This window comes from Globicephala melas, chromosome 16, assembly GCF_963455315.2.
Source record: "Globicephala melas chromosome 16, mGloMel1.2, whole genome shotgun sequence".
NCBI classification, from domain to species: domain Eukaryota; kingdom Metazoa; phylum Chordata; class Mammalia; order Artiodactyla; family Delphinidae; genus Globicephala; species Globicephala melas.
In genome coordinates this window covers 42,164,880-42,181,499 of record NC_083329.1, presented here as the reverse complement: position 1 = coordinate 42,181,499, position 16,620 = coordinate 42,164,880, and positions in this window count along the sequence as shown.

Below are 16,620 nucleotides of genomic sequence, written 5' to 3'. Positions count from 1 at the left end.
TCTCTGTCTTCTCATTTTGCTTAACTTACTGTGTTTGGGTTCTCCTTTTCGCAGGCTGCAAGTTCGTAGTTCCTGTTGTTTTTGCTGTCTGTCCCCAGTGGCTAAGGTTGGTTTAGTGGGTTGTGTAGGCTTCCTGGTGGAGGGAACTAGTGCCTGTGTTCTGGTGGATGAGGCTAGATATTGTCTTTCTGGTCGGCAGATCCACGTCTGGTGGTGTGTTTTGGGGTGTCTGTGGCCTTATGATTTTAGGCAGCCTCTCTGCTAATGGGTGGGGTTGTGTTCCTGTGTTGCTAGTTGTTTGGCATGGGGTGTCCAGAACTGGAGCTTGCTCGTTGTTGAGTTGAGCTGGTCTTGGCATTGTGATGGAGATCTCTGGGAGACTTTTGCAATTTGATTTATGTGGATCTGGGAGGTCTCTTGTGGACCAATGTCCTGAACTTGGCTCTCCCACCTCAGAGGCACAGCCCTGACGCCTGGTTGGAGCACGAGAATCCTGTCATGCACACGACTGAGAATAAAAGGGGGGGAGAGAGAGAGAGAGAGAGAGCGCAAAAGGAAGGAAGGAAGGAGAAAGAGGAAGGAAGGAAGGAAGGAAAAAAGAAAGAGTTAGATAAAATAAAATAAAGTTATTAAAATATAAAAATAAGTATTAAAAATTTTTTTTAAGTAATAAAAAGGTAAGAAAGAAAGAAGAGAGCAACCAAACCAAAAAACAAATCCACCAATGATAACAAGTGCTAAAAACTATACTTAAAAAAAAAAAAAGGACAGAGAGAACAAATGGTAAAAGCAAAGCTATACAGACAAAATCACACATAGAAACATACACACTCACAAGAAGAGAAAAAGGGAAAAATATATGTATATTGTTGCTCCCAAAGTCCACCTCCTCAATTTGGGATGATTGGTTGTCTATTCAGGCATTCCACAGATGCAGGGTACATCAAATTGGTTGTGGAGATTTAATCCGCTGCTCCTGAGGCTGCTGGGAGAAATTTCCCTTTCTCTTCTTTGTTCGCACAGCTCCTGGGGTTCAGCTTTGGATTTGGCCCTGCCTCTGAGTGTAGGTCCCCTGAGGGCGTCTGTTCTTTGCTCAGACAGGACGGGGTTAAAGGAGCCGCTGATTTGGGGACTCTGGCTCACTCAGGCTGGTGGGAGGGAGGGGCACGGAGTTGGGGTGAGCCTGCGGCGGCAGAGGCCAGCAGGACTTTGCACCCGCCTGAGGCGCTGTGTGTTCTCGCGGGGAAGTTGTCCTTAGATCACGGGACTCTGGCAGTGACGAGCTGCACATGCTCCCGGGAGGGGAGGTGTGGATAGTGACCTGTGCTCGCACACAGGCTTCTTGGTGGCGGCAGCAGCGACCTTAGCGTCTCATGCCCGGCTCTGGGGTCCGCGCTGATAGCCGTGGCTCGCAACCGTCTCTGGAGCTCCTTTAAGCAGCACACTTAATCCCCTCTCCTTGTGCACCAGGAAACAAAGAGGCAAGAAAAAGTCTCTTGTCTCTTCGGCAGCTCCAGACTTTTTCCTGGCCTCCCTCCTGGCTAGCCATGGAGCACTAGCCCCCTTCAGGCTGTGTTCACACAGCCAACCCCAGTCCTCTCCCTGCGATCTGACCTCCGAAGCCCGAGCCTCAGCTCCCAGCCCCGCCCGCCCCGGTGGGTGAGCAAACAAGCCTCCCGGGCTGGTGAGTGCCGGTTGGCACTGATCCTCTGTGCGGGAATCTCTCCGCTTTGCCCTCCGCACCCCTGTGGCTGCGGTCTCCTCCGCAGCTCTGAAGCTTCCCCCCTCCGCCACCTGCAGTCTCCGCCCGCGAAGGGGCTTCTAGTGTGTGGAAACCTTTCCTCCTTCACAGCTCCCTCCCACTGGTGCAGGTCCTGTCCCTATTCTTTTGTCTCTGTTTTTCTTTTTTCTTTTGCCCTACCCAGGTACGTGGGGGAGTTTCTTGCCTTTTGGGAGGTCTGAGGTCTTCTGCGAGTGTTCAGTAGGTGTTCTGTAGGAGTTGTTCCACGTGTAGATGTATTTCTGATGTATTTGTGGGGAGGAAGGTGATCTCCACGTCTTACTCTTGTGCCATCTTGAAGCTCCTCTTCAGTGCAATGTATGATAGCTGTTAGGGAGAATTTATTTTGTGCCAGACACTGCTTTAAGTTTTTTACTTACATTAATGTATTAAATAATTAAACTCTTTAGGGAAGGCACTGTTACTGTGCCCATTTCCTAAATAAGCATACGGAAACTAAGAGGAATTACAAGAGGTGGAGCAAGGATGTTTCACACACTCAGTCTGGATGATATTCTGTTTTTAAATAATATAACATAATTCTAGGTTTTTCAAAGCCCCCAAATTTCTCTGTTTTATTATACGAAAAGTATGAAAACATAAGAATAGATAACCTATTTTTATTCTCCTCTGTCAGGCTTTCCACTGAAAAAAGGCAACAATATTTAAGGAAGATAAGAAATATTTAGAAAAAGACTCATATGAAATGTAATCTTACTTTTAATCATATATGCAGAAAAAGAAAAAAGGCTTAAATCATTATTCAAAAATGGAACTACATGTTATATCACCTTTGAGGATCATTTCCATTTAATCAAAAGAAAAATAATGAGATTTTCTTGCTTATTATAGGTACCTAATACAAAAGGAAAACTTCTGTCCTCACTGAACACTGGCTTACAGTGTACCATTTACCATGAACCCAAAGATGTAGACATTGAGCTAAAAATGTGTTAAGTGATTAATTTCAACACATCTTTGGCATCACCTTGGGTACCTTATTTAATATGGTCTGTGAGTACTGACAGTTAAGCATTATTCTTCTTATTTTTAAAAGAGTATTATGTAGTCCAAGGTCAGACAGAAGTCAAAAATAAGGCACTCATGGTATTCTTGATGAGTTCATTCCTTTCTTCTAACAACAGTATCCCATAGAGCATAGGTAAGCTAAGAAGCAATGAATACCTAATTAAGACAAGCTTTTCAGCATAACTGAGACAAAAGTGTCCAATTTAGTAGGCTGAACCACAATGGCAACCACATGATTTTATAGAAATGTCCTTAGAATTTGCAGCATAATTATATAGAATGGCTCGTAGAGAAGAAAACTTAAAAGTTATGTTCGATTTTTTAAGTTCCATAGGCATGGAAACTGTAACTAAAGAATGCTACTTTGTCACAAAGGATTTATTAATGGCATTCCTTACCTCTCCAGATCTCTTTAATGCTATAAGTAAAGTGTACTGGATTAGGGGAAAACTAGTTCATTAAACACCAGAGCACAGAGACAAAAGCAGCATAGTGTCTGTGGGTTCTATTCCTGGTGCCACTAGGGTTTTTACTCACTGAAATGGAACTTGTCTCTCTGGTATACTACTTCTTTAGCGATCAGAATGTTTTATAGAAGCAGGAAGTCTTATGACCTTTAATATAATTGCCAGGTTTTCATTAAGATACATGTTATGGAGAAATTTTAGTCTCCTGGTTGTAAGAAGCTCAGTAGGTAATTTTCCTGTAAGAAAAGATGGAATATGCTTTGTTTCTTTCTATGACAAATGATGTGATGTCTCATTTTAATTTTTTATTATATCTTCTGCTGTAATTGCTTTCAGTGGGTAAAAAGTTCACATCCATGTGATCTGTGCTTTTAACAAACAAAAACATGTACTTCAATTGATTTTCCTTTAATATCTCTACACGTTTGGGGGCATCTGTCTGTTTGGAGGACATAGTGCGTAAAACATAGTTTTACTGATGAAAAAAGATGTCCTAGTAAAAGATAAGTATGGAATTAGAATTCACTCAAGTTTTCTAATTTAGTTCTCTGGACTCAATATAGAGAGGTCTTGACAGTTATTAAATGGACTGAGGTACAGGATGCATATATTCAGACAAAGACAAAATCTCTTCTTTTTTATGTAAGACAAACTAGATTTCATGTTAAAAAGTAAGTTTGGTATACTAGTTTTATTTTTCAAATTGTTTCACTGGTAGGTGGGCTAGCTGCTTTACTCTCAGTACCCGTTAGAGATTGGCTCAGTTGTTGGTTATTTATAATTGGGGTTATTTAGAATGACATGTTGATGGCTGTAAATGCCTGCTTGTAATTTATAACCATGTGTTTTATACTACCTCAGCTGCCAATGGCTGCACTAAGAAATCCAGAGGGATATAACCATTGATTTCTTTAAGTTTTAGGAAATAACACTTACGAGCTTACTCTCATCTGACATTGATCTGTAAAAGTAATGTTTCTCAACTAAGAATTGTCAAAAATATAGTGTTCTGGTTATGAGCCAACTTTCAGTTTCATAAACTCATTCTGAGAACACTAATGTGCAAGGCAAAAAATGGTACAAATAGAACAAAAGAACGGCAAAAGTTGCCTCTAGGTGAATTAAACATAATTTGTCTCACCCCTGACTTGGTAACTGTACACTTGAATAATTTCCAAAACTATTCAGCCTGAAAACAAAATCAACACCATGTCTTTTTGGCAAGGTTAACTATAGCAACAGAGAGACACTGAAGAAGGAAAAGGAAGGTGGATACAGAAGGAGAAGTCATTGTAAAAGTAGACTAAGGCTGTACTTCTTGATACCAAATCATAGCAAAGATGCCATCAGGTTACTCTTTCTTCAATATTGAGATAAATTATTGATATTTTCATTTCAGTTTTCTTTACTGCTGAAATTTTAATTTTATTCTTTGGCTCCTCCAGTTTAGACTGTTTCTTTACACACTAAATGTGCTAGAAAGATGGATTCCCAAATAGTTTCATCTGACTAGTCAATCCATTCAGTATGAAAAATTGCCTCTGATGCTCTATTGAACTAAACGGTGTGATTAATTATAACAGTTATTCACTTCATATCCTTTACCCAGTCATTGCCTTTCTTATTCCTACCAAAGAAAAATGTAAAATGTAAATCAGCTATGTAGTACTTCAGATCATTTGTTCAGTTTGGACTGAATGGTCAAATGGTAAATTGGGGTTAACAAGTTCACTTCTTTTATATCTGTAAATTTTCATAGAGACCTTTTGGGATATGTTTTAGTTTGCTCATGCAAAGTCAATAATTGTTTAATATAAATTGGGTTTAAGAATAAATTCACTTATATATGTCTTTTCTACTTTCCAAATATATCTCTCTTACGAATATACTGTCATACAAGCTATAATTTTTCTTTGTAGCATATACCATGATAATAAGCAACTACATGTTTTTGTATTAAGCAGAGCTCTTTAGTTATTAAAAGTCAGAAACAGAACTTAAAACAGTTAAATGAAGAGAGGTGCTTTACTGATTCATATCACTGCGAAGTCAATACTAGTTTGAATGATTACATCCATGTGCTCAAAAGCTCAAATACCGCCCCCCACAAACACACACACAGGCACACCACTTCCCCAACTCTTTATTCTCCATCTCTTATTTCCCTAAATATATAAGCTAATTATCTCCTCCCCACGCCGTTTCTTCAAAAATAGGATCTTCCTAACTCCTTCCCAGAAATGAAAGGATTGTCTCTAAACTTTTGCAATCTGATTATTGAACCCCAAATGCAATGTAACTTGAATCAAGCTCAAATCTACCCAGATAAATAGTCAAGCCTGGGCTTATGCCAATGGGTAATACATGGGCTATGAAAGAGGCAATTTTCCCAAAGAGGGGAAATAAGTGAAAAAAGAAAGAGCAGAGGGGAAAGAGATGGTGTTCATGAGGAAAAAGAAAAAAAAAAGTTGGTTTTAACAGAGTAATTAAGCACACCAAGGGAAGATGGTCAGTTCTGCATCTAATTTTGTAACATAGCACTGGGCAAAAAAGTAGATGCTCAACAAATAACTGTGATTGATTATTGATGCATCCTAGATATGTCTCAGCAATACCATAATTGAATGCTAATTGCTTTCTTCCCATTCCTTTTGTATCTTTCATTAACTTTGACTTCAGTGATATTTTACCTTTGCATCTCACCACCAAAAACATACAGGGGTATTTATGCCATCATAGTAAAATATCAATATCAAGTTGCATTCTGTTTTCCATCATTATCTTTGCCAAATTATGATCAATGACAAAAATCTGAAATGAAATACAAATATTTACTGTATTAAGAAAAGACTTTTAATGTATATTTATATATTTAATATATTGTCATGTATTCACATTGTAGTCCATGTCCCCACAGAATATCTTTTCTAATGCCTAGACCTAGAATACCCTTCACATACTCTCTCCCTTTTCTCCATTTTACTTATCCTTAGAGGCTCAGCTGAAAACTAGTCAGCCTGTGAAGCAGTCTCTAAATCTCACACAACTATTTCTCTCTTTCTGTTTGGTTTCCACTGTACCTTTTACATGATCTGATTAGTTGTACTTCGCTGCACATAATTGCTTATCTCCACATTTCTATGTTATCTTGAAGGATAATATCCCTGTTTTTATTTAATGTAGGCATTGAGCTAGGCAAAGGGAATACAGAGATGAACAATACATGATCTCCAACCAGGAGAAGTCCAGACACTGTAAGGGAATAAAATGGCAATGCTTTGTAGCTGTTAGCATACAGTTTTGAGAGTGATTTTTGAAAAAACATCCAAAAGTGCTAGGGTTTCCCAGTTATAATAGCTTATTTTTACTTACTTATTTAGTATTTATTGGATGAATACTTACCAGTGAAATATTTAGACTCCTAGATACAGCAATCTAAGATCACACAGGTAATTAATAAATCTGTTAAATCATCATTTTAGAAAGTTGACATATTCTGACACTTTTATCACCACACGCCAGGGTGATATTTTTTACTAGTTCTCTCACCAGAGTCCCTGACTTCAGGTTTTCCTTTCGAATGTGCCTTAAACAATTATTGTCACATTAACATTAGCATTCAGCTATTGGCATTCCACTCTTCCATCCAGAAAACCTGAGTAATTTTTCTTCAACTTTCTGGAATGTCTCTCTCGGTTTCTTTCTATAAAGTCTATTGCTCACTTGACCTCCCTGTGCTCAGACCCTACAACTGTCACCCATATGGCTGCTCCTCCTCTGAATTCCTATAGTCTGAATCATTTCCTCTGAGAAATCTTTTCTACATTGCATATATCCTCACATACTTTGTTTATTCATATATGTCATATTTCCTTAATCCAGACTGAACTCATGATGAAGGCAACAACTGTAATTATTTTCTATGTTCCAAAAATCTAGTATACACTTTCTAGAAATAATGTACTCTAATAAAGTTTGTATGAACATTAATAGTGGTATAATCAGCTTAGAAATTATTTAATCAAAGTTAAGATATTAAACCACTCTGCAATCCCAGCATGTTTTGTTAAAATTCATATATGTATATTTAGTCTTGACTTGCAAGATGTTAGGGCATAAAACATATGTGTTCTTTTACTTTGTACAAAATGATGCCAAGTGAATTTAATTATTGAGGTACAGCTAAATTGTTTAACTATATTTCAACTAGTAGTACAAAGAATAACAATATGAAAGATAAATTGTAATGTTGGAGTTTAAAGCTAGAAATATGTTTTTTCTAAAATGATCTGAGTATATCATATTAAAAAATAAAACCTATGAATTACCCTTAGTTTTACTTTATAATATATAAAATAAGAGAAACAATTCACCAGAAAGAGTTTAGTATACATATTAAATTACACTTGTTACTAGGTTTATCAATGAAGCCCCAAAATGAAGTGAATTGAGTGTCAGGTGCAATTTAAAAAGTCTGTTCATATTGAGGCTCATTTTACATGGTGAGAGGTTAGAACAGTGGTTATGAGATTTGGATTTGGACAATTCTTATTTTTAAATTCTGATTCTCCACCCTATTAAATAAGTGTAAGAATTTTGAAAGTTCATTTGACCCCTCAGATCTTTGGAAACTCAGTTTTCCTTTATATGTAGTATTGATATAATCATAACTCATCTCATAGAATTATAATGAGAAAAATAAAACAGTATACATGAAGCACTGATCACAGTATCTCATACATTTTAAGCAATCAGAAAATGGTAGTTACTGTTATTTTAGATACTTTGAAATTCCAAATATTTTTCCAAATTACTTGTCTCTAGCAGAGAGGCTCCACTGTCTAATATACTATCTAATGATAACCATATTAGAAGTTCATATTAGCTGAGTCAAAAATGGGATTAAATAACAGAATTACTTCAGAATTTCACTGGCAGTGATAATCATAATAACTTCCCTGATAGTTTTCATTACTAATAGAAGACTAATAAAATCAATGTAGTAATAAAATCCACCTATTCAATGATTTAATTATTTGAAAAAAAGCTAATAATAGCTCACCATTAATTAATATTGTTAATAAATAAAATCCCATTAATATTTACTATTTGCATTTAATAACTATTTGTATAATACAGTAATTTATTCATACTATTGTATTGAGTATTAATTGTAGTATCAATGATAGCTCATATTTAATAATAACAAAGGACATTTTTTAATATTTAAGGATTGACACACCCTATAGAAAATTACATTTTAATGCAAGACATAATTTTGTGACAGAATTATGATAAGCTGGTCAATGAAATCAATAAAATCAATATAATAAAAAAATTTTTTAAAAGTAAAAGATAAATTTAAAAATAATAAATAAAATAATAAAATCAATAAAATATTTCTAAGCAATTAAATAGAACGTTTAATAATATAATTCTATAGGGTAAGTGAAAAGAATTCATGAATACATAAAGAAGAAAAACAGCGTAAAATTTCTGAATACTGAAAAAAATCATATTCATATGTTTAAATTAATGATAGATACTGATCATTATAACTTTTTGATTTTATTAATTTATATGAAAAATGAAGCATTTTTATTTTTAAATGACAGAATTTAATATTTCAGAATTTATACTCTTTGCAAATATCTAAAATATGCATTTCAATAAAATTCGATTTAAAATCAGCCAAGGAAGTACACAGTTATACAAAATAATTTCATGTAGTTTAGAGCAAAAAAATTGAAGCTGCACTTTCAGAATAGCCAATGCAATAAAATAGTGAAATAGGAGGGCTGAAATCTGTTAATCTATTGACCAAATAAGACTTAATTAGTAAACTGATAGAGACAAATTTTATTTACTAATCAGAGCAAAGACTATATTTTAACAGTTGAGAAGTGAATTTTAACGGTTGAGAAGTGAATATATGTAAGTTGAGGAAGTAGGGACTCCAAACTTAGATTACTCATTTTTTACATAAGACATTAGAAAGAACATATGCTTTCTAAGTCTTATTCTTTTTTGAAAGAGAAACGACCTAATTTAAAACATCAACCTCGGGCTTCCCTGGTGGCGCAGTGGTTGAGAGTCCGCCTGCCGATGCAGGGGACACGGGTTCGTGCCCCGGGCCAGGAAGATCCCACATGCTGCGGAGCGGCTGGGCCCGTGAGCCATGGCCGCTGAGCCTGTGCGTCCGGAGCCTGTGCCCCACAATGGGAGAAGCCACAACAGTGAGAGGCCTACATACCGCAAAAACAAAACAAAACAAAACAAAAATCAACCTCAAAGATACATGTCTATAGTCTCTTTACTTACTTATTAAAAGAATGGAATCAATGAAGTTCTGAAAATTAATTAGACTTCCATGAAGTTGATGGTTTGATGTTTTTGTTTAAAAATTTGATGATACAGACTTAGCATGATATAAATGAACTAGTTTTATATTCTACTTGGAAAGCATTCTGCACAGTGAAAAGCCAGAAAACAAAAATCGTAACTAAATCTAGTGATAGGCTAGAAGCTATTTCATGACCAAGGCAGTTTATAAAGCAGCATTAAGATGGTGCTTATTCACGGAAACCAAAATAATAGGAATTGTAAAAAAAAAGTCTCTCTTTCTCTCTCTCCTTTACTTCTACTTCTCTTCCTACTAATTGAAATATTTTTCTTGGGATGTATGTGATTTTTAACTAAAAACTGAAAAAATAAATGATAAAGAAAATATATCTCAAAAAATCTGATGGGGTGGATAAAACATTAACAGAGGAGAGCTTTGTGGCATCAGGACTGTTCAGTATCTTGACTGGTGGTAGAAGCTGTGCAGATGATAACACTGGATAGAGCATAACACACGCACGTGCACACACCAATGAGTGAAAGTAAAACTGGAGAAATCTGAATAGCATAAGTGGATTGTATCATCAATTCTCTGGTTGTGATATTATACTATAGTTTTGAAAAATGCTAACATTGAGGGAAGGTGGGTAGAGTTTACCAGGAATCTCTCTGCACTTTTTCTTATAATTGCATGTGGATCTACAATTATCTGGATTACATGAAAAAAAAATCTGGTAAGTCACACCTTTATATGGATATGTCAAATCACATCTTATTTGCAGCTTTTATTTTTTCTGTATATGGTTTACAAATTGTTCTTTCTGTGTCATAGCTTAGCAATTATCATCAAACACATGGACAGAACTTTATGTAAATAAAGGGTCGTCTGTGGTATTTGGCATTATGGGATGTAGGCAGCCACTGATTCCACTTATAAACAGTCAGCCTTGCTTGTGTATAAATTTATTCTTAATTTTCAACATTTTAAATTTATTCATATACATACAAATAAGTTGTGTACAACCTAAAGAAATATATAGATGAATTTTAAAAAAATACGTGCAGTTTCTAGTTCCTCATATAGGGACCTTAGAAGTTGCCACTCTGTCCTAACAAAAAAGCTGAATAGACTGAAAAACTAACTCTTCCTGGATTTATAAGATCAGGGAGGACACAGGACAAACCCCTGCCTTGAACATGGAAAGGTAGACAGGCAAATACATTTTAATATATTATCATAATTTTGTTTATAATATAATGAAGTGTATACTGTACTGTAATATAATGTAATATATAATTTTGTTTGTTTTTCTATTTCTTCCTTTATTCCATGAGCTATGGGAAGATAATTTATGCACCTTATTCATTTAAATAATCAGTTTCTTCAATAATTCTTGAGTCTAAATAGATAATCATTAAAATAATTCTGAATGAATGCCTGGAATAAAAAATGAGCTAATAAGGATAAAGTATAAGCATTAGCAAACTCATTAGCTCTGACAATTTCACTGCCTTATTCATTGCTTTGAACCTCACTAATGGGTAAATTGATTATAGTTTTTAATTTGTAATGTAAATTAGTGAGTAAAAAGTAGAGAAAAAGCTAAAATAGTATTCAGAGCATTCTGAGACAATTTGTAACTAATTCCTAAAATATTATTAGATAAGCCAAGGATTCCTCCAGGATGCAATGGAAATATTTGAAATGCTGGGGACTGGAAGAGAAGGATAAATAAAACAGAGTCAGCCAATTCCTAGCTCTCCCTAACAAACTTCTCAGTGATCTACTGACTCAGTCAGATGTTATAAAAACTGAGAGACTAAATTAAACTTGAAAATAAGAAAATTAGCTGAGAAATAAACTATGAAAATAAATGTCTCCTAATGAGTCTTACTAAAAGTTCATCTTTATTGAATATTTATGATTTAGGGATTATATAGTTGTTTGATTATGTTTATTATACTTTTCATTTTTTAGATAAGGTATAATTTATGAAACTAAAATTCGTGCATATTTCATAATGACATATAAGTGGAATCATATAGTATGTAGTGTTTTGAGTATGTCTTCTTTTACTTAGCCTACTGTATTTGGGATTTAGTCATGTTGTTGCATTCATCAAGATTTCACTCTTTTTTATTGCTAAATTTATAAATATTGTGTTTTTTCATTTCCCAGTTGAGGGACATTTCAGTTGTCTCTAGTTTTGCACAATTATGAATAAAGCCACTTTATTTAGTGAACATTTGTCTACAGGTTTTGTGCAAACAAAAAGATTCATTTTACTTAGGTAAATACCTGGAGAAGGAATTTCTGGGTTATATGGTAAGTTTAAATTTAACTTTATAAGAAACTACCAATATTTTGCATTCCAACCAGCAATCAACAAGAGTTCTACATCCTTGCTACCACTTGGTACAGAAAAATGTTTTTGTTTGTTTTTAAGCAATTCTAATACTTTTAGAGGAGTATTTCATTGTTTTAATTTTCATTTCTCTAGTGACATGACATTAATGTGCTTATTTATCATGCATGTATTTCCTTTAGTGACATATATTTCCTTTAATGAAAGGTGTGTTAAAAATCTTTTGGCCATTTGTATTGGATTGTTTGTTGTCTTATTAAGTTTTAAGAGGTCTTTATATATTCTCAATAAAAGTCCTTAATTATATATGCAATTGCAAATATCTTCCAGACTTTCCTTTTTATTCAGTTTAAGGTGTCTTTTTTTTTTTTTTGGTGGTACGCGGGCCCCTCACTGCTGTGGCCTCTCCCGCCGCGGAGCACAGGCTCCGGACGCGCAGGCCCAGTAGCCATGGCTCACGGGCCCAGCCGCTCCGCGGCATGTGGTATCTTCCCGGACCGGGTCACGAACCCGTGTCCCCTGCATCGGCAGGCGGACTCTCAACCACTGCGCCACCAGGGAAGCCCTAAGGTGTCTTTTAAAGAACAGGATTTCTAAATTTTCATAATTCCAATTTTTCATTTATCCCTTTTTGGGGGAAAAAAGACTACTGTTGTAGTCTTATTTATGAAATCATGACCTAACCCAAGGATTTTTTCTATGCTTTCTTCTAAGAGTTTTATTATTTTAAACTATACATTTAATTCAATGATCCATAAGAGTTAAGTTTTGTATATGATTCCAATGTAAACCATTTTTTTGCATATTGGTTACCATTTGCAGTGTAAAAAAATTCCCTCAAAACTTAGCAGTTAAAACAGCAATTATTTATTATTTCATTTTCTGAAGGCTAGGAATTTGGACTGGCTAGCATGATGGCTCTAGCTCAGGGTTTCTCATTGGGTTGTAATCAGGACATCCTCCAGATTGCATTCATCCAAAAGCCTAACTGAGCAGGAGAATCCATTTCCAAGAGCCATACTCACAGGACTGTTGGAACGAGGCCTCAGTTTTGCCAAACAGAAATCTGTTTAGGACTGCTTTAGTGTCCTCATGACATGACAAGGGCATTTCCCAGACTAAGTGATCCAAGAGACTTGTCAAGGAGGAAGCAACAATGCCTTATGATGTAGTATCAGATAACACACACCTTCATTTCTGTCACATTTGATAAAAATGAGTTTTTAAGTGCAGACCTCATTCAAGGGGAGAGGATTTAGACCCCAATATTTTCAAATAAGGAGTATCATTTAATTATTAGATATATGATAACCATTACACAGAGGGATATTTATTTTTCTAGCATCATTTATTGAACAGACTACCACTTTTCCATTTAACTGCCTTTAGATTTGTACAGAAGTCATACATGTATGTATTTTAAAGGCATTCTATTCTTTTCCATTAATTTATATGTCAGTCCTTTATTCAATATGACACTCTTGATTACCGTAGTTTTGAAATCAGCTAGTTAGTGTCCTCCAGTTTTGTTTTTTCTTTTAAAAATGTATTTGGCTCTCCTTGTTCCTTTGCCTTTTTGTGTAAATTTTGTCAATTTCTACAAAAATCCTACTGGAATTCTTATTTGGGTGGCATTGAACTATAGGTTACTTTGAGCACAAGTGAGATTTTAGCAATACTGAGTCTTCTAATCTATAAGCACAATATGTGTATATGTTATATACATATATTCATCTAGTTCTTTATTTCTTTAGTTTGTTTTCAGCATATAGACAGTGTGTATATTTTAGAAGATTTGTACTTAAGAATTTCATGTTTTATTATGCTATTATAAATGGTATTTTTTCAATATCAATTTCTAATTGCTCATTTGATTTCTGTTTAAATCAGTTTAAGCAACTGATTTTTTATATTGATCTTGTATCCAGCAAACTTGCTTAACTTGTGTATTAGTTCTATTAGCATTTTATTAGTTCTTTGGGATTTTCTTTCCAAATAATATGTGTCTGCAAAGAGTTATAATTTTGCTTCTTCCTTTCCACTCTTTATGTCTATTATTTCCTTGCTTATAGTGCACTGGCTAGGATCTCCTCTGTGATGCTGAATAGGAATAGGAAGAGGGGATGAACATACTTGGGTTTTCCCAGACTTAGAGGGGAAACACCCAGTTTTTCACCACTAAGTATTATGTTAACCAGTTTTTTGGTTTCTTTGTTTAAAATACCCTTTTTCAGATTGAGGAAGTTCCCTTCTATTCATGGTGTGCTGAAAGTTTGACATCATGAAAGAATGTTAGATTTTGTCAAAAGCTTTATCCAGGAAGGTCCAAGGGACACACTCTTCTCCAAAGCACTGTAGAATTTACTAAGTAGAGGGGTACCAACATTGTTTATACGGACAAAGCTGTCTTTCCTCTATAGGCTAGGGTTACTCTCCGGGGATGCTTCTATTGTCAATGGCAACAGTAGCATTCCAGAATAGCATAAGGCAAATAACAGTACTCACATGACAAAGGCAAAGTGACATAATTACTTTAGTTAGCTAAGATGACAGCTAAGAAGAGCATTGGTTGAATTACATACAGGAAAAACTTTAACAGTTGGTGAATAGAAGAACAAAAGTTATCCATCATAATAGAAAATCAAAATTTCTCTTTCAATTTTCCAGACGAGCAAGTTCTCAGACCTAGAGTCAGTCTATAGAAGGGAAGCCCAGTTATCTTAAGAAAAGTCCCAGCAATGCCACAGCAGGCATGTAAAATAGCAAATTCATGAGTCCTTTTATCAAAGAGACCTATGGTCATTTTCCCAAAAAACTGTACACTGATGAAAAAATATATAGCTCTTATGAGGCTTATGGCATACAGGTTCTGAGCTGACACTGGTACCAGTGGAAACACAGTACCATGATTGACCCCTTTAAAAAGTTGACTGCATCTTTATTATGAGGAGTAGATTAGAAGGAGGGGAACATGGATTAGATAGATTAGTTAGGAATCTACACCTGTAGTTTATTAAAGATATGCACGTAACAGACAAAGTTGGTGGTAATCAAAATGGAGAGGAGTAATTGGATTTGGTAGGAGGCAAAATTGACAGGAATATGTAGACTCAAAGTACTTTGAAGTATACCATGTATAGGGATAGATAAAATCAGATAAAACTATAGGTAGGAATATTTTCACTTAGAAGGCTCATACGGTGCAAGCATGAACAAAGGTGAATATATATTCAGGTAGGGCAGGGAGAATGGAATACAAGGGTCTTATATGAAACATTTCTAACCTGTAAATATTTAAAGGTAGAGAATACCCCTAACTGTCTTTGTAATACTTACATAAAGAGGACCCAGACCCACTGAATCAGACTTTTAAGGAGGGAAGTTAAGAAACATGTATTTGAATAAGCTATAAAGAAGAATCTCAGAGAGCACACTGCCATTGATCTACAGAAAAGACTCTGGAACACAGCCCTACATGACCTATGAAGTAAAAATACTAAATGAATATTACATTGAAATACACATTCTAAAGGAAATATTTAAAAGGAAATACATGTAAAATACATTACAGAAATAAACTCCTAATATTTATACTTAACGTTTGGGCCTTTAAATTTAATGTTTATATATATTAAACCATTTCCTCTGTAGTCTGATAATGCTTATATTCAAAATAATGAAAAAAATTTGCTCAGAATTATAATATGACCTTACCTTAGCAGAGCTTCCACTCAGAAAACATCTGCATTTATCGTGCTGTGGTGTATTCCCCTTGACACAGTACCCAAAATACTATTCATGGAGGAAGTAATTTCACACTAATTTGAGTACCTGGAGCGTAATGAGAACTATAAGTACAATTCAAAGGATTCTTTCTAGTGCCTATAAGGTTGGTTTGGAAAGAATGCTTCAATTTGTACAGTTGGGACACATACTATCAGCAAGCAAATCACTTCCTAGGACCTGCTTTTGTTAAGGCAGGAGAAACTTTCCAAAAGGAGATTTTATGTTTTCTTCTCTTGGGATTTTAAAGAGGAGGGGTGGGAACATTTGAAAGCATTTCTTTCTACAATCACACTCATCTTTGTAAGATATAAATCTGATCATATTTTCTTTCATATAGTTCCACAGATTCCGCATTGCCTGCAGGATAAATTCTGAAAATTAAAAAATTACTAGACAGAGACTAAATTTACTAGTTACTAGACTAAACTAGTTACTGCACAGACTCAGAAAGAACAGATATGCAAAGAGAAGGACCTCTTAGAATCCAGACCCTCTAGAGGCACAGCTTCACTTTCTGGGTGTTCCTCAATTCTATTCGATCATTCTGTCTCCTTATAATCAAATACCTGTTTTGATTAAATATCTTGAGTGAGTTTGCATTTCTTCTATCAATGTTAGTGTAACCATACAAAATGTTTGCCTTCGAGAATCCCAGTTACAGCTATAGTTCTGCATCCCATTCAATTCAGCATCAGCATCTCCTGGGTTTCCATTTTGAAGAACATATTATTGTTCAAAAATTATGAAAATAACCTGTGATGGGTTCCACAGGACTCCACTTTGTACTTTCCACTCTGCCCTTTCCACTCTGCTTTTGTCTAATTAAGCATTTTCAGTGAAGATGGCTGTC